This window comes from Pristiophorus japonicus, chromosome 1, assembly GCF_044704955.1.
Source record: "Pristiophorus japonicus isolate sPriJap1 chromosome 1, sPriJap1.hap1, whole genome shotgun sequence".
Taxonomy (NCBI): Eukaryota; Metazoa; Chordata; class Chondrichthyes; family Pristiophoridae; genus Pristiophorus; species Pristiophorus japonicus.
Window position 1 is genome coordinate 392,268,347 of NC_091977.1, and position 19,438 is coordinate 392,287,784.

General features: G+C 44.5%; 1 protein-coding gene across 7 annotated transcripts in view; it reads left to right on the top strand.

Annotated features, from left to right (window-relative positions):
• The window catches only part of ncoa2 (nuclear receptor coactivator 2), a 418,174-nt gene that overhangs the window by 88,491 nt on the left and 310,245 nt on the right, over positions 1 to 19,438 (top strand). The gene's annotated exons all lie outside the window — the stretch shown is intronic.

Consider the following 19,438-nt stretch of genomic DNA (forward strand, 5'->3'; position numbering starts at 1 on the left):
ACAACTGGATCGTCTCCCTCCCACTCCCAAGTTCTTCTCCAGCCCAGAGGAGATGTCCTTTACCCTGGCACCGGGTAGGCAACACAGCCTTTGGAACGCACGCTCTCAGCTGCAGAACCCTATCTGTCCCCTAACTATACTGTCCCCTACTACAACCACCTGCCTCTTTACTCTCCCCACTTGAATAGCTTTCTGCACCACGGTGCCTTGGTCAGTCTGCTCATCCACCCTACGGTCTGCACACTTGTCCTCAAGGGTTGCAAGAACCTCAAATCTATTGGACAAGTGCAAAGACTGAGGCTCCTACAGCAATACCTCCTGGATCCCCTTACCTGCTTCACTTGCAGTCACACCCTCCTGTTCCTGACCACGTGTCAATTCTAAAGTGTTTAATCTAGTAGGTGTGGTTGCCTCCTGGAGCAAAAGGTCCAGGTAACTTTCTCCCTCCCTGATGTCTCGCAATGTCTGTAGCTTGGACTCCAGCTCCTCATCTCGGAGCCAAAGTTCGTTGAGCCGCAGACACTTACTGCAGATGTAGTCACCCTGGACCACATATTACAGCAGTAACACATCTCCTGTTTTCCCATTATATTGAATTAATTAGTTTAGTGTTAATCAAGTATTTTCCCTATATAGTTTATTAAATTAGTTAAACAAAAGTTAGTTTTTAGTATTTAGTTATGCTATGTTAATTTTAAAGAAAAACTTAGCCTATAATCAGTACCAATCCCTTACCTGCGATGTCATACAGCAGAATTCTCCCCACCCAGAGCTGTGCGATCTCCAAGGAGAGGCAAAAAAACGGATTAAAAACCCAGGCCAATTGGGGGAAAAAAAATCTGGGAAAATTCCTCTCCGACCCAACCAGGCGATCAAAACTAGTCCAGGAGATCACATTGGCCGTATGCTGTGGGCTGCTCTGGCTTTTATCCCCACTCTCTGGCTTCGGTCTGCTCGCGCTCAGGTACGCCGCCACTCTGCTTTTGGTGATCTGCCATAATTTGTTCTTGTGTGGCTCGGTGTCAAATGTATTTGTTTTGTCTTATAACATTCCCGCGAAGCGCCTTGAGACATTTTACTACGTTAAAGACGCTATATAAATACAAGTTATTGGAGCAGTGCGCTGTCTGAACTCTGGTGTGGTGGAGCTGTGCGCTGTCTGAACTCTGGTGTGGTGGAGCCGTGCGCTGTCTGAACTCTGGCGTGGTGGAGCCGAACTCTGGCGTGGTGGAGCCGTGCGCTGTCTGAACTCTGGCGTGGTGGAGCCGTGCGCTGTCTGAACTCTGGCGTGGTGGAGCCGTGCGCTGTCTGAACTCTGGCGTGGTGGAGCCATGCGCTGTCTGAACTCTGGCGTGGTGGAGCCGAACTCTGGCGTGGTGGAGCCGTGCGCTGTCTGAACTCTGGCGTGGTGGAGCCGTGCGCTGTCTGAACTCTGGAAAATTACACACTGATCTTAGCCTTGTAGAGAACTTCAATGAAGTGCTGAGAGTCTACAGCTTGACTTGATTAAATTACCCATTCTAGGCAAAGTCTTGGGTGATTTTTGTCCTGGCGATGCCAATACTAAATCTTGTTAATTACACTGGTCGGTGTTACTAAACACAGCCATAAATGAAACTGTGGCTCTTTTCATTAGAACAGAGAAGTATTTAAGAGGAGACTGAAGTGCTCAAAATTATGAAGGGGTTTTGATTAGGTAAATAGGAAATCTATTTTCGCTGGTCAGTGAGCCCTAATTGACGGGTCTAAATTTAAGAAATCGCCAAAAAAATGAAGAGGTTAGAAGAAATGTTAATCCGAGGGTTGTTAAAAATGTGGAATGCCATATCGGAAATTGGGATGGAAACATAATCTATAATAACTTTTGAAAGGGATGTATACAAATCAATGGGGAAAAAAATTAAAAGGGGAAGGGCAGGGGAATGGGACTGAATGGAGATGGCAGAATGGACCAAAAGGCTACCTTCTGTGCCTTCAGCAACTCCGCCATGGGGAAGCTCTAAGCAAAAGATTCTAAATGGGATTCAATCAAATGCTTAAAAACTGAATGCAGAACTCAACTGAAGCTGCATACATTCCTGATATTGAGTCATCTATGCCCGTGAATTTAAAGGATGTGCTTATTTGTAACACTGAAAAGCTCTGATTGGGTCCCTTTGATCACATGACTTAATTACTGATTGGCCTCCTTGGACGATAAGACACACAACAGTTTCTCTGGAAACTCTTTTGAGTTAACCTGCAAAAACATAAAACATGTATCCGTGCCACCCGACCTGGATGACACACACAAGACATTTACAAGGCCCCTTTTTTATTTATTTTTTTTGTGGTTTTTTTTTTGGGGCACTAAAATCAAATTTTTCCTTTTTCCAGTGCCCCCTATAAAAGGAGAGGGGGACACTAAAAGCACCGGCAATTAAAACAAATTAAACTTTAAAACGTAAAATCAAATTAAAATTTGGTTGCCGGGCGTGATGATGCACTCCAGTCCCTCCGGTGCCCACCTCTCGCGGAAGGCCGCGAGCGTACCGGTGGACACCGCGTGCTCCATCTCCAAGGACACCCTGGATCGGATGTAAGAGCGGAAGAGAGGCAGGCAGTCAGGTTGAACGACCCCCTCGACCGCCCGCTGCCTGGACCGGCTGATGGCACCCTTAGCCGTGCCCAGGAGCAGTCCTACGAGGAGGCCCTCGGACCTACCCGCTCCCCTCCGCACAGGGTGCCCAAAGATCAGGAGAGTGGGACTGAAGTGCAGCCAGAATTTCAGGAGCAGCCCCTTCAAATAGTGGAACAGGGGCTGCAACCTTGTGCATTCAATAAAAACATGGAACACGGACTCCTCCAGACCGCAGAAATTGCAGGCGGCCTGGGAGTCCGTGAACCGGCTTAAAAATTTGTTGCACGGCACTGCTCCGTGCACCACCCTCCAGGCCAAGTCCCCGATGAATAGTGGGAGGACCCCTGCGTAGAGTGCTCTCCATCGGGGACCCCCGCCTCCTCCGGACGGCAAGATGGTACGCCATGGCGTGTCCGGACGGCCGGCGAGGATGGCAAAGTTGAGGGTGTGCAGGAGCAGCCCGTACAGGAAACCCCTCCGCGCGGAACTGAAAGGCACGGAGGGGATTTCCCCGAGGCGGCTCAAGTTGTGAGGCGCCGGCCCCCGAGGGAGGTTCCGGGGTTTGGCGCCGATGAGGAATTCCGTCCGGACGGGGGTCAGTTCGGACGGGATCTCCCCACGTGCTTGAGCCTCCTCGATACACCTAACGGAGTCAGGGCCCAGAGCTGTTTTTAGCGACTCGATGGCATCGGCCGCGTGGCGGACGTTGGCAGAATTTAGGCGCCGCGCCAGCGTGCTGGAAATGTGTAATTTGAACTGCCCTGCCTAAGTAATCAGTGACAATGTAAAGTGTAATTCGAGCCATTCTGACTGCTGACTCCAGACAGGACAGAGCTCACCTGGAACAGGCAGGACTCACTTTCATGGGTAAAGACCGTCTCCTTTCCCTTCCCTTTACCCCCCCCCCCCCCCAATTAGTTCCTGCCCACATCGCCGAAGTCCCAGTTTCTGACCACCTCCCCCTGTCTAAGTTCTTCCTCCACGGATTCATCTTCCCACAACTTGCTCTCTCGCTCTCTTTTTTTTTTTCTCCTCTCTATCAGAAGGCCATGAAAATGTTTGTGTAGATTATCACAGCGATATTCTAGGCAAAAGTCTTGAAGATAACCCAGAAGCAACTCCAGTAACAGAGCTCCACGTAGTTCGTCCCTGCTTCCTCGTGTATCGTGACCGGATCGAGCGCAATGGGGGGGCGCGGAGTGCAAGGCATGCATGTGCCGAAGGATACACAAGTTACAAATAATCACTAGAAACTGCAATGCCTAATCTGTGAGAGACTCCTAATCAGGTGATAATGGATTCAGGTGGCTGTCAGCTACTTACATTGCCAAATTATTACATTTGGTGTGAAAAAATAAAACTGTGATTTGTGTTTGGATTGATGTATTTTTGAAGCATCTATCATATTTTTTGACATTCCTTTCCCCCCCATCCCCATATTCTCTGATGGGAGGCGAGAGGGGAGAGGGGAGAGGAAATAGGGATCCACAGTTGGAACCTGTCTGATTTTACTCGCTTTAATCCTGAAATCACTGCTGCTAATTATAGTGTTCCAGTTTGAGGTAAGCTCACTCGGCACAGACTGTGAATGTGAAAACTTCTGGTCCACATGGCTCAGCTTCTTACTGTTTTAACCACAGAGGAAAAATCATAGAATGGTTACAGCACAGAAGGAGGCCCTTCGGCCCGTCACACCTGTGCCGGCTCTTTACAAGAACACTTCAGCTAGTCCCACTCCCTCGACCTTTCCCTGTAGTCCTGCAGTTTTCTTTCCCTTCAGGTACTTGTCCAATTCTCTTTTGAATGGCACAATTGAGTTTGCCTTTCAGGCAATGTAAGGGTTGGAATTTATTCATTTTAATATTACAAAAGTTTTTGTATTGATCATGACAGTCAAAAATAAGTAATCTAAAAGGTGTCTTTACATACCCAGATCTTTTGATAAGAGTGCTCTGACCTATGTAAATTTTGAGTGCAACAAAATTATAGTTCCAGAAAGCGCATAATTCAGTTGATTTCAAAAAATTACAGACGCCTCATTTGCTTAACTCTTTACACTCCAGTGTTTGGCTATCTGTAGGTTTGACCTGAAATGTTTTTTTTTACTCTCTAAATGGTTAGTAGCTTTTTCTTAACTGTGCTTATTGATATCTGCATGCCTACTTTTATTTTTTGCGCCCCTCTTTGTAGACCCTCTTTCACTTCTCCCACTTTAAGTTTAGATATTTCTCCAACTTCCGTTGGGACGCACTTCACATATGTAGGAACTTGACTAGCCATAGGGATGCCTCGTGTTGAGCATGCCCTTAAGCATTTGCATCATGGTGGGTGGCAACACGTGACCACCTAATTCTGCCTTGTGTAAATTACCAGTTAATTGTTTGCTCCAACTGTCGTAATTTGCTGTCTTCTAGAGCCAAACCCTGTGGCTTAGTGAGTTTTTTTTAAGGTAGGATAATTATGATTTCTAGTGTCTCTTGGTTTTTCTAATTATGTTTGCTTTGTACTTTGGCCTCATTTAGAAACTTGGCTTGCACCAATTTGAATCTGCTGTAAACTTGGGACAGGTGCAAATCAGTGAGTTTTATCCAGAAAATTGAAAAATTGGTGAGCTCTCGTGCTGTTGGCAGACTTTATTTAACAAATGCATTCAATGGAACAATAGATACCTTTTTAGAGACCAGAGCAAGTTAGTAGGAATACTATGCAATTTAAAAAAAAAAAAAAGAAGATTTTTCTTACAAATGGGATCTCGTTGTCGCTATAGATGTTTCCTCACACAAGGAAATAAAGCTCAGTATCTCAGCTTAACATCTTGGACCCAGACTCAATATTAAAGCAGAACAGGGTACCATGGCTGATTTCCTTCGACCCAGACAACAAAAAAAATAGCAAATAGCAAATATAAACTCGACGTGATACCTGAGCAGATGTTGGGCTATGTCTATAATACAAATTAAAATATGCAACCAGAATCGCAAGCATTATTAAAGTGTGGTCTCTGGTATACTTACACCATTATACACATGTATAGACCCAGATAAGTATATGTAATCTCTACACCCAGCCAATCTCTGTTTGCAAGAGGGTGTTTAGGTAATTAGCACATTAAACCACTTTTAGTTGCAAGGTGGGTGCAAAACAAACAGTGACTGGGATTGACCACCGATATATTTCTGCTGATTCAGACCCAAAAGTACACAAACTTGGATTGCCAGATAAGACCAAAAAATGGCTGCTTTGTCTGCGACAATAATAATTTCATTTGTGTCATGGGTGGACATGAAAATTGTTCAAGTTGTGTTTCTCCAGTGTATGGTGTCGGGAAGGGGAAGAGGGTGAGCCTGCAGCAAAATCGGAACCAATGTCCTCGGGGGAGTGTTTGCTAGTGCTGTTGGGGAGGAGTTAAACTAATATGGCAGGGGGATGGGAACCAATGCAGGGAGATAGAGGGAAACAAAAAGGAGGCAAAAACAAAAGACAGAAAGGAGATGAGGAAAAGTGGAGGGCAGAGAAACCCAAGGCAAAGAACAAAAAGGGCCATTGTACAGCAAAATTCTAAAAGGACAGAGGGTGTTAAAAAAAACAAGCCTGAAGGCTTTGTGTCTTAATGCAAGGAGTATCCGCAATAAGGTGGATGAATTAACTGTGCAAATAGATGTTAACAAATATGATGTGATTGGGATTACGGAGACGTGGCTCCAGGATGAGCAGGGCTGGGAACTCAACATCCAGGGTTATTCAACATTCAGGAAGGATAGAATAAAAGGAAAAGGAGGTGGGGTAGCATTGCTGGTTAAGGAGGAGATTAAGGCAATAGTTAGGAAGGATATTAGCTTGGATGATGTGGAATCTATATGGGTAGAGCTGCAGAACACCAAAGGGCAAAAAACATTAGTGGGAGTTGTGTACAGACCTCCAAACAGTAGTAGTGATGTTGGGGAGGGCATCAAACAGGAAATTAGGGGTGCGTGCAATAAAGGTGCAGCAGTTATAATGGGTGACTTTAATATGCACATAGATTGGGCTAACCAAACTGGAAGCAATACGGTGGAGGAGGATTTTCTGGAGTGCATAAGGGATGGTTTTTTAGACCAATATGTCGAGGAACCAACTAGGGGGGAGGCCATCTTAGACTGGGTGTTATGTAATGAGAGAGGATTAATTAGCAATCTCGTTGTGCGAGGCCCCTTGGGGAAGAGTGACCATAATATGGTGGAATTCTGCATTGGGATGGAGAATGAAACAGTTAATTCAGAGACCATGGTCCAGAACTTAAAGAAGGCTAACTTTGAAGGTATGAGGCGTGAATTGGCTGGGATGGATTGGCGAATGATACTTAAGGGGTTGACTGTGGATGGGCAATGGCAGACATTTAGAGACCGCATGGATGAAGTACAACAATTGTACATTCCTGTCTGGCATAGAAATGAAAAAGGGAAGGTGGCTCAACCGTGGCTATCAAGGGAAATCAGGGATAGTATTAAAGCCAAGGAAGTGGCATACAAATTGGCCAGAAATAGCAGCGAACCTGGGGACTGGGAGAAATTTAGAACTCAGCAGAGGAGAACAAAGGATTTGATTAGGGCAGGGAAAATGGAGTATGAGAAGAAGCTTGCAGGGAACATTAAGACGGATTGCAAAAGTTTCTATAGATATGTAAAGAGAAAAAGGTTAGTAAAGACAAACGTAGGTCCCCTGCAGTCAGAATCAGGGGAAGTCATAACGGGGAACAAAGAAATGGCGGACCAATTGAACAAGTACTTTGGTTCGGTATTCACGAAGGAGGACACGAACAACCTTCCGGTTATAAAAGGGGTCGGGGGCTCTAGTAAGGAGGAGGAACTGAGGGAAATCCTTATTAGCCGGGAAATTGTGTTGGGGAAATTGATGGGATTGAAGGCCGATAAATCCCCAGGGCCTGATGGACTGCATCCCAGAGTACTTAAGGAGGTGGCCTTGGAAATAGTGGATGCGTTGACAGTCATTTTCCAACATTCCATTGACTCTGGATCAGTTCCTATGGAGTGGAGGGTAGCCAATGTAACCCCACTTTTTAAAAAAGGAGGGAGAGAGAAAACAGGGAATTATAGACCGGTCAGCCTGACGTCGGTAGTGGGTAAAATGATGGAATCAATTATTAAGGATGTCATCGCAGTGCATTTGGAAAGAGGTGACATGATAGGTCCAAGTCAGCATGGATTTGTGAAAGGGAAATCATGCTTGACAAATCTTCTGGAATTTTTTGAGGATGTTTCCAGTAGAGTGGATAAGTGAGAACCAGTTGATGTGGTATATTTGGACTTTCAGAAGGCGTTCGACAAGGTCCCACACAAGAGATTGATGTGCAAAGTTAGAGCACATGGGATTGGGGGTAGTGTACTGACATGGATTGAGAACTGGTTGTCAGACAGGAAGCAAAGAGTAGGAGTAAATGGGTACTTTTCAGAATGGCAGGCAGTGACTAGTGGGGTACCGCAAGGTTCTGTGCTGGGGCCCCAGCTGTTTACACTGTACATTAATGATTTAGATGAGGGGATTAAATATAGTATCTCCAAATTTGCGGATGACACTAAGTTGGGTGGCAGTGTGAGCTGCGAGGAGGATGCTGTGAGGCTGCAGAGCGACTTGGATAGGTTAGGTGAGTGGGCAAATGCATGGCAGATGAAGTATAATGTGGATAAATGTGAGGTTATCCACTTTGGTGGTAAAAACAGAGAGACAGACTATTATCTGAATGGTGACAGATTAGGAAAAGGGGCGGTGCAAAGAGACCTGGGTGTCATGGTACATCAGTCATTGAAGGTTGGCATGCAGGTGCAGCAGGCGGTTAAGAAAGCAAACGGCATGTTGGCCTTCATAGCAAGGGGATTTGAGTACAGGGGCAGGGAGGTGTTGCTACAGTTGTACAGGGCATTGGTGAGGCCACACCTGGAGTATTGTGTACAGTTTTAGTCTCCTAACCTGAGGAAGGACATTCTTGCTATTGAGGGAGTGCAGCGAAGGTTCACCAGACTGATTCCCGGGATGGCGGGACTGACCTATCAAGAAAGACTGGATCAACTGGGCTTGTATTCACTGGAGTTCAGAAGAATGAGAGGGGACCTCATAGAAACATTTAAAATTCTGACGAGGTTAGATGCAGGAAGAATGTTCCCAATGTTGGGGAAGTCCAGAACCAGAGGTCACAGTCTAAGGATAAGGGGTAAGCCATTTAGGACCGAGATGCGGAGGAACTTCTTCACCCAGAGAGTGGTGAACCTGTGGAATTCTCTACCACAGAAAGTTGTTGAGGCCAATTCACTAAATATATTCAAAAAGGAGTTAGATGAGGTCCTTACTACTAGGGGGATCAAGGGGTATGGCGAGAAAGCAGGAATGGGGTACTGATGTTGAATGTTCAGCCATGAACTCATTGAATGGCGGTGCAGGCTAGAAGGGCCGAATGGCCTACTCCTGCACCTATTTTCTATGTTTCTAAATAGTGCATTAAACACTGGTTCAAAGTTCAGTGCTTGTTTGGTATAGGTCTTGTAGGACTCATGCAGCTCGGGTTAAACTGTTTCTCCAAATTCCACATTGTCACACTCTGGGTTTCTTGCACCTAATTTATTATAGATAACTGTCTTCGGAGTCTGGTCTGATTTTTTTTTTAAAACATCGCTGGCAAGGCCAGCATTTATTGCCCATACCTAATTTCCCTTGAGAAGGTGGTGGTGGTGAGCCGCCTTCCTGAACCACTGAAGTCAATGTGGTGACGGTACACTCTCTGTGCTGTTAGGGAGAGTTCCAGGATTTTGACCCAGCGATGATGAACGAACGACTGTGTTTCCAAGTCATGATGGTGTTACTTGGAGGTGGTAATATTCCCAGGTGCCTGCTGCCCTTGTCCTTCTAGGCAGTAGAGTTTGTGGGTTTAGGAGGTGCAGTCGAAGAAGCCATGGTGAGTTGCTGCAGTGCATCTCCTAGATGGTGCATATTGCAACTATGGTGTGCCATTAGTGGAGGAAGTGAATGGTAAGGTGGTGGATGGGCTGCCAATCCAATGGGCTGCTTTGGCCAGGATGGTGTCTGGCTTCTTGTGTTGGAGCTGCACTCATCCAGGCAAGCAGAGTATTCCATCACACTCAAGTTGTGCCTTGTCGGTGGTTGAAAGGGCTTTGGGGAGTCGGGAGGAGGTGAGTCACTCTGCAGAATACCCAGCCTCTGACCTCCCCTTGTTGCCACAGTATTTGTGGTTGGCCCAGTTAAGTTTCTACTTCATGGTAACCCCCAGGATGTTGATGGTGGGAGATTTGATGATAGTAATGTCGTTAAATGTCAAGGATGGTTCGACTCTCTCGTTGGAGACAGCCAATGCCTGGTACTTGTAAGATGTGACTGTTACTTGCCACATTAGGCAAGCCTGAATGTTATACAGGTCTTGCTGCATGTAGCCATGGACTGCTTCATTATCTGAGGAGTTGCAAATGGAATTGAACAGTATGTAATCATCAGCGAACATTCCCAATTCTGCTGCTGCTGATGGCCCACAGCGCCTCATGGATGCCCAGTTTTGAGCTGCTAGATCTGTACTAAAGCTATCCTATTTAGCACGGTGGTAGTGCCAAACAACATGATGGAGGATGTCCTCAGTGGGAAGACGTGACTTTGTCTCCACAAGGATCAATACTCTCGTGGTCAGATGCATCTGCAACAGGTAGATTGGTGAGGATGAGGTCAAGTAGGTTTTTCCTACTTGCAGTCAATATATTTGCAATCTTTTGGGTTTTAGCTTTGTTAGAATACATGTATAGCTTCAATATTCCCCTCGGATCATCGACAGTCATCTTCCAGGCAGGCCTTGGCCTGATGCGGAATCCTATCTGAACAAGAATTCAAAAAATGGATATTGCAGGATAAATGTATAGATGCCATTTAAGCTTATGTCTTGCCGTGCAAAGTTTTGCTTAACTCAGTTGTACTGTTGTAGAAAGTAGCTAGGTCCAGCTCGAGACTTTTTTGTAAACACCTTCTTCCATTTAAGCTTCAGATGCATGTTGGAGGTACTGCAACAGAGGTGCCCATGCAGGCATTGGATTCTGCGTGGCATGCAGCTTGAGTCTCCATTTTTTTCGGTTTCTCTGCTGCTTGTTGACTTCTGTGATTCCTCTGTGGAAGCATTGACCCAGGTGGGCAGCCACCTTCCAGCAGTTTTCAGCGGCGTGAAAGGCAATTTTCTCAGATTTATGGGTTCTAGAAGCAATCGGTCAGGGGTACTCTGTTCACTTCAGGGACAGACCACTTACCCCTCCGCACCCCACCCCACTATTTTAAAAGATAGCCTATTCTGGTTGTATGGAGCTCCTTCATAGAAATTCTAGCATCCAAAATAAGCAAACCTATATGGAAGCTGTTAAGTGTGTTTCCCCTCATATTCCTCCTTGTCTCCCCACCACCCTTCAGCAGTGGTTTTTTATTCAAATTACTGCAAAGGATGACTCTCTCCCATTTTGGATCTCTGATAGCTACAGCAAGAAAGATTCATAGGAACAGGAGTAGGCCATTCAGCCTGTTCCTGAGCCTTGAGCCTGTTCAGCCATTCAGTAAGATCATAGCTGATCTGTATCTTAACTCCACCCACCTGCCCTGGCTCCATATCCTTTGATACCTTTGTCTAGCAAAAATCTATTGATCTCCAATTAAAATTATTAATTGAGCTAACATCTACTTTTTGTGGGAGAAAGCCCCACAGTTCTAACACCCCATGTGTGAAGACTTGTTTCCTAAATTCTCTCCTGAATGGCCTGACTTCTGATTTTAAAGTTATGTCCCCTTTTCCTGGTTTCCCCACTAGTGGAAAAAGTTTCTCTGCTATAATTTCCTTTCAAAATCCTAAAAAACTCAATCAAATCATCCATTAACCATCTAAATTTCAGGTAATACATACCTAGTTTATGTAATCTTTCTTCATAATCCTGGTAACATTCTGGTGAATCGGCCTTGGAAGAAATGCAGTGCAAATATATACTTTCTAAGGTGCGGTGTCCAGAAGTGTACACTATGCCAGATGTGGTCTAACCAGGGCTTTGTATAGCATAGCAAACTTCCTCTGCTTTATATTCTAGCCCTCCAGTTATAAAGGCTAACAGTCTATTAGCCTGTTTGATTTTTTTTTCTACCTGACTGCTACATTTTAGTGATCTGTGTACATGGACCCATAAATCTCTTCGGACCTCAGTGTTCCGAGCTTTTCATCATTTTTCACTTAGTGCCAGCTGTGACTCAGTTGGTAACACCCTCGCCTCTGTCAGAAGGTTGTGGGACCATGTTCCATTCACTCCAGAGATTTGAGCACAAAAATTTAATCTGACACTCCAATACAGTACTGAGCGAGTGCTGCACTGTTAGAGGTGCCATCTTTCGGATGAGACGTTAAACCGAGGCCCTATCTGCTCTCTCTGACGTAAAAGGCACTTTTTTGAACAACGGGAGTTATCCCTGGTGTCCCGACCCATATTTATCCCTCAATCGACATCACTAAAACAAATTATCTGATTATTACATTGCTGTTAATGTTAGCTTGCTGTGCACAAATTGACTGTCGCATTTCCTCCATTACAACAGTGACTTCAAAAAGTACTTCATTGGCTGTAAAGTGCTTTGTGACGTCCAGTGGTCGTGAAAGGCACTATATAAATGCAAGTCTTTTCTTTCTATTTAAAAAAAAATACTCGGATCTATCCTTTTTTAGTCCAAAATGGATGACCTCTCACTTGCCTTTATTGAAATCCATCTGCTGAAGTTTCACCTGCTCAACCATCAATTCCTTTTGTTTCTCTTCAGGACAAGGGGACGATCTGGGTGGACGCTGGGTGACTTCACTTTTCCTGTTCCTGAAAGATTTTTTTTTTTGTTTGTCATTTACTGCTGATCTTCTCGAGAGATCTGTTATTGCATATGGGGTGACCATCTCTTGCTCCCAGGGAGTACTTTTAGTTGAATGATCATGACTGTTGAAACATATTCTCCCCATGGTGGAGCAGGACTGATGTCAGGATCCAGCTCTTCACACTGATTAATACTTGGAATAGCCATTGATCGGATACTGGAGGTAAAATGTTTGGATCATTCAAGACAATTTGATGCTGTGATGTGATTGTAGGTTTCTATGGAAGGATGTTCCATAATTTTACATTGCTTTAGTGCCAGTGAACTGTTTTGAATTTTATTAATTTTTAACCTGGGTGGAAACAAAAGTTGAATTGCTGACTGAATTATTTCAGTTGTAAAACAGTTGCATCATCGGTTTCATAATGGGAAAAAAAGGAACTTGCATTTATATCGTGCCTTTCATGAACTCAAGACATTCCAAAGCACTTTACAGCCAATTAAGTACTCTTGAAATGTAGCCAGTGTTATAATGTAATCTCATCAAATCAGATATCCTGAGCTAGCATGTAGTAGAATTTGGTTAATAGAGTATGACAAATAACTGGCATAAGTAGAAGAGCAGATTTTAGCTGCAATTTCACTTTTGCTTCACTACTCTTATGGTATTTGCTAGCCTTGGAAAGTACTCGGTATAGCAGTACTATTGCCACTTCCATTTTTGGATTTGTACTGACCATGTCAAAGGAAAAGTTATTTAGTCTAAAGGAGTAAATATAATGGCTGAGGCTTATGAATAAATTATTGATTCCCTCAAACCCAAATTGTGGCAGTTTGAGTCATGAGGTGGCTCATTATTTTAATTGATTTGCCACAAAAGTTTGGTTTTGCCATGTTTGTAGAGATTGTTAAAATTGACAGTTGGTGAAATGGTAAGAATGTCGTGCCTTTAGTTTGGTGAATAGATTAAATACAATAACAAACTGGAACTTTTGTGTTAAATGTATTCTTGTCTGTTGCTAATATAGGTCAAGCTTCAGCCTGAGTTGCTCCTATTTTTTTTGGAGCAACTAGTTTAGAATGGAGTATCTTAGAAATTGTAATTCTCGGTCTTTAGTTTGCTCCAGTTCTAGTCAGTTAGAACAGTTTCATTTTGGAACAGATTTTTTTTTTTCAAAAGGGGGCGTGTCTGGCCACTTATGCCTGTTTTGCAAGTTTAGGCAGCGAAAATTTACTCCAAACTAACTTAGAATGGAGTAAGTGTAGATTTTTGTATGCTCAGGAAAACCTTGCCTACACTTAGAAATCAGGCGGAGGGAACGAAAGAGGGGGGGAGGAGGGGTTTACAAACATTAAACACTTCACTTTTACAAATAAAGAGCCATCAATAATTAAATAAATCAATAAATAAACCAATAAATCAATCCAATTAATTTTTTTTTAAATTAAAAAAAATTTAAATCATTAAGTAAAAAATTATTTCTACTCCCCCCCCCCCCCCCCCCCCTACTGCAGCAGTGGGGGGGAGGAGGAGAAGAGAGAAGACGATGCCGGGCCCTGCCGAGGACTTTGGGCGGGGCCCGCAAGCAGCCAATGCCGGGCTGCCGACATCTCTTCGGGCGGGGCCCGCCCCAGTGCGATGTGGGGTGGGCCCCACGACTGACAAAGAAGCCAGGGCCCGCACGCATGCAGCCAATGCCGGGCTGCCGCTACCGCCAACTCTTCAGGCGGGGCCCGCTGACGACACTGCCTATGCCGGGCTCCCAGGAGGATTTCGGGAGAGGCCGGGCGAGTGGGCTCCGCCGCCGAGGTAAGATGCACAGGCCACTCGGCCGGGGATAGGGGCGACGTCCCTTCGGCCTGGGATAGGGTTGTCGTCCCGGAGACAGGATACCGGGAGCCACTGCGCATGTGCGCAGCCTCCACTGCGCATGCGCGCAGCTGCCGGCACTGTTTTTGGCGCAGGGCTGTAGCTCCGTCCCCAGCAGCTCCTGCTGCGCAGCGCCGAGGTGGAAATGGGCCTAAAGCTTTCGGAGAATCACGAGGTAAGTATTTGGCGCAATTTTTGTTCTATAAATTAGGCGAGCCTCGTGTGGCATTCTAGTGGGCGGCTGAAACTTGACCCCATAGTGCTGCTCTTCTATTTTTGCAAAAAATTGCAGTATTTTTTTGTTTGTGTAACTGGGCTTTGGAGAGCTGTATAGTTTTGTTTGTTTAAAAGTAATTTTTTCAGAGGAGTTACTCCCTAATACAAGTTGTTCCTTTTTTTAAATTGGTGGAAAGCCGTTGATGTACAATGCAGTGAGATGAAAATGGCTGTGCTTGACTAAACTTACTAAAGCAGAAGACTGGCGCTGCCAGTCGTTCATAATGAAAGCAGGTAGTGTAGTTTAGAGTCAGCTTCCTCTTGCTTTGTGAGGAAGAGCCTATGAGATGACACGTGATTGATTGGCAGTTGGCCTGGTGTCTTGGCCAGTAGAACTGGCTTAATACCAGCAGAATTCACAGCGAAAGTTTCAGATGCGTAGTGCATGAGATCTGAAGCATAGCTTCTTGGTGGTAAATTACTGGCAGAGAAAAGCCAATGGAGTGGTGGGGTGGGGGTGGGGGGAGAGAGAAAGAGACTGTGTATTTTATCTAAAAAATTAAGATGCAATTCTTCAGTGTTTTTTGGTAACATTTTTGCTTTTTTTATAAAATGGAACCAACAGAGTTAATCTGACATTTTAACAAGTATATGAAACAACTTATGAACGTTTCCTTGATCTATATTAAGAACGCTAATTAAAAAAGTTGTCCTTCACATAAAACAAAATTAAGTTTCAGTTCTGGTAAGTACTATTTTCACCAGCTAGGCAGGCGATTTATTCACTCGAGCAAATAGAAATGAGCAGAGCTCATTGTCACTTTGGCAAACTGCATGTAGTGTTGCGGAAGGAATCTGTACATCAAACCGCCAATCTTTCAGGGATTGTGCCCCTACTGGGGAGTGGGACTAATTGGATAGCTTTTTCAAAGCTGGCACAAGTAAGATGGGCTAAATAGCCGACACCTCCTATATACTCCAGCTAATATATCCCCTCCAGATATTATGAGTAATGTTCTTTTGCTGTTCTGATAGGTTGATAAGGTATGGGTCTGTATCTTTTTGATAAACACTAGCTCAGGATTGTCTATTTGATACTTTAGAAATTGTAATGTCAGCACTGGGGCAAATGGGGAAATTGAAACATTGGAGTTCTTCGAAAAGTTCACTCCTTTAAATCTCTGTCTTATGGCAGTAGTCAAGCATGAGAAGTGGGGTTCTCATATTTTTATAGGGAATTACTGCAGCAGTTGAGATGGTGGTCATTCTCTGGTCCTTGAAGAGGGTTTGCCAACACTGATCTGATTTTCATCTGCACTATGGATTTGATTTAATTGAGACTCTGTACAATAACAGCAACTTGCATTTATATACCACATTTAATGTGTAAAATGTCACCAGGCCGCTTCACCAGAGTGTTCATCAAACAAAATTTGACACTGAGCCACATGAGATATTAGGATAGGAAAGAGGTAGGTTTTAAAGAGCATCTTAAAGGAGGAAAGAGAGGTAGAAAAGCGAAGAGGTTTAGGGAGGGAATTCCAGAGCTTGGGGCCTCGACAGCTGAAGGCACAGACACTAATAGAGCGATTTTAAAATTGGGGATGCGCAAAAAAGAAAAAAAAACTTGCATTTACTTAGTACCTTTCACGACCACCGGGCGTCCCAAAGTGCTTTACAGCCAATGAAGTACTTTTTGAAGTGTAGTCACTGTTGTAATGTAGGAAAGGCTAGAATTGGAGAGCAAAGAGATCTTGGAGGGTCGTAGGGCTGGAGGAGGTACCAGAGACAGGAAGGGGCAAGACTACAGAAGGAGTTGAAAACCAGGATGAGAATTTTAAAATCGAGGCATTGCCAGACCAGGAGCCAATGTAGATCAGGGAGCACGATGGTGATGGGCGAATGGGACTTGGTGCGATTTAGGATACAAAAAGCAGAGTGTTGGATGAGTTCAAGTTTATGGAGGGTGGAAGATGGGAAGCCGGTCAAGAGCACATTGGAATTGTCAAGTCTAGAGGTAGCAAAGGCATAGCTGAAGGTTTCAGCAGCATATGAGCTGAGGCAGGTTCAGAGTCGGGCGATTGTTATGCAGTTGGAAGCAGGCGGTTTTTGTGACGGAACGGATATGTGGTCGGACGTTCATCTCGGGTTTAACTCGGACGCCAAGTTTGCCAACAGTCTGGTTCAGCCTCACAGTAACCAGGGAGCGGGATTGCATTGGTGGCTAGGGAACGGAGTTCGTGATGGGGACTGAAGCCAATTGCTGTCCTCTTCCAAATATTTAGTTGGAAGAAATTTCTGCTCACCCAGTACTGGATGTCGGATAAGCAGTGCGTTTAAATTGGAGACAGTGGAGGGAGTCGAGAGTTGGTGGAGGTAGAGCTGGATGTCGTCCACATACATGGAGGGAGATAGAAAACGAGGAAATTATAGACCGGTTAGTCTGACATCAGTAGTGAGGAAAATGTTGGAATCAATTATTAAAGATAAAATAGCAGCACATTTGGAAAGCAGTGACAGGATCGGTCCAAGTCAACATGGATTTATGAAAAAGAATTCATGCTTGACAAATATTCTAGAATTTTTTGAGGATGTAACTAGTAGAGTGGACAAGGGAGAACCAATGGATGTGGTGTATTTGGACTTTCAAAAGGCTTTTGACAAGCTCCCACAGAAGAGATTGGTGTGCTAAATTAAAGCACATGGTATTGGGGGTAATGTATTGACGTGGCTAGAGAACTGGTTGACAGACAGGAAGCAGAGAGTAGGGATAAATGGGTCCTTCTCAGAATGGCAGGCAGTGACTAGTGGGGTGCTGCAGGGCTCAGTGCTGGGACCCCAGCTATTTACAATATACATCAATGATTTAGATGAAGGAATTGAGTGTAATATCTCCAAGTTTGCAGATGACACTGAGCTGTGAGGAGGATGCTAAGAGGCTGCAGGGTGATTTGGACAGGTTAGGTGAGTGGCCAAATGCATGGCAGATACAGTATAATGTGGATAAATGTGAGGTTATCCATTTTGGTGGCAAAAACATGAAGGCAGAATATTATTTGAATGGTGGCAGATTAGGAAAAGGGGAGTTGCAACAAGACCTGGGTGTCATGGTACATCAGTCATTGAAAGTTGGCATGCAGGTACAGCAGGTGGTGAAGAAAGCAAATGCCATGATGGCCTTCATAGCTAGGGGATTTGAGTATAGGAGCAGGGAGGTCTTGATGCACTTGTACAGGGCCTTGGTGAGGCCTCCACTGGAATATTGTATTCAGTTTTGGTCTCGTAATCTGAGGGAGGGCGTTCTTGCTATTGAGGGAGTGCAGCGAAGGTTCACCAGACTGATTCCCGGGATGGCAGGACTGATGTATGAGGAGAGACTGGATCGACTGGGCCTGTATTCACTGGAGCTTAGAAGAATGAGAGGGGATCTCATAGAAACATATAAAATTCTGATGGGACTGGACAGGTTAGATGCAGGAACAATGTTCCCGATGTGGGGGAAGTCCAGAACCAGGGATCACAGCCTAAGGATAAGGGGTTAAGCCATTTAGGACCGAGATGAGAAACTACTTCGCTGAGTTGTTAATCTGTGGAATTCTCTGCCGCAGAGTGTTGTTGATGCCAGTTCGTTGGATATATTCAAGAGAGTTAGATATGGCCCTTATGGCTAAAGGGGTATGAAGAGAAAACAGGAAAAGGGTACTGAGGTGAATGATCAGCCATGATCTTATTGAATGGTGGTGTAGGCTTGAAGGGCTTTATGGCCTACTCCTGCACCTATTTTCTGTTTCTATTTTTCTATTTGGAACCCGTTGTGTTTTCGGATGATGTTAGAGGCAACATGTCGTTGAGAAATTGTAGGAGGCCAAGGATAGTTTCTTGCCACTAGATTCTCGTGAGTAAGATCGGTAGATGTTAAGCCTGAGCTGACGGAAAAATAAATCAAACAGTAGCAACTCTGTTGGTCGGAGTATAAACCAGGAAATAGTGGGGGCTTGTAAAAAGGGAACAGCAATAATCATGGGTGATTTTAACCTCCATATTGATTGGACGAATCAAATTGGTCAGGGTATCCTTGAGGAAGAGTGCATAAGGGACGGGTTCCTTGAGCAGTATGTAACGGAACCAACCAGGGGGCAGGCTATCTTGGATCTGGTCCTGTGTAATGAGACAGGATTAATCAACAATCTCCTAGTAAAGGATCCCCTTGGAATGAGTGATCATAGCCTGGTTGAATTTCAAATTCAGATGGAGGGTGAGAAAGTTGGATCTCAAACCAGTTGTACTAAGCTTAAATAAAGGAGACTAAAGGTATGAGGGCAGAGTTGGCTAAAGTGGACTGAGAAAATAGATTAAAGTGTAGGACAGTTGATGCGCAGTGGTGTACATTTAAGGAGATATTTCACAACTCTCAAATATATTCCAGTGAGGAGGAAAGGGTGTAAAAGAAAAGATAGCCATCCGTGGCTAACTAAAGAAATGATGGACGGTACCCAATTTAAAAACCAAGGCATATAAAGTGGCCAAAACTAGTGGAAGGACAGAAGCTTTTAAAAGCCAGCAAAGAATGACTCAAAAAATGATTAAGAAAGGGAAGATCAACTATGAAAATAAACTAGCACAAAATATAAAAACATAAGAAATAGAAACAGGAGTAGGCCATATGGCCCCTCGAGCCTGCTCCACCATTCAATAAGATCATATCTGATCTGATGGACTCAGCTCCACTTCCCTGCCCGCTCCCCATAACCCCTTATTCCCTTATCAGTTAAGAAACTGTCTATTTCTGTCTTAAATTTATTCCATGTCCCAGCATCCACAGCTCTGAGGCAGCGAATTCCACAGATTTACAACCCGCTGGG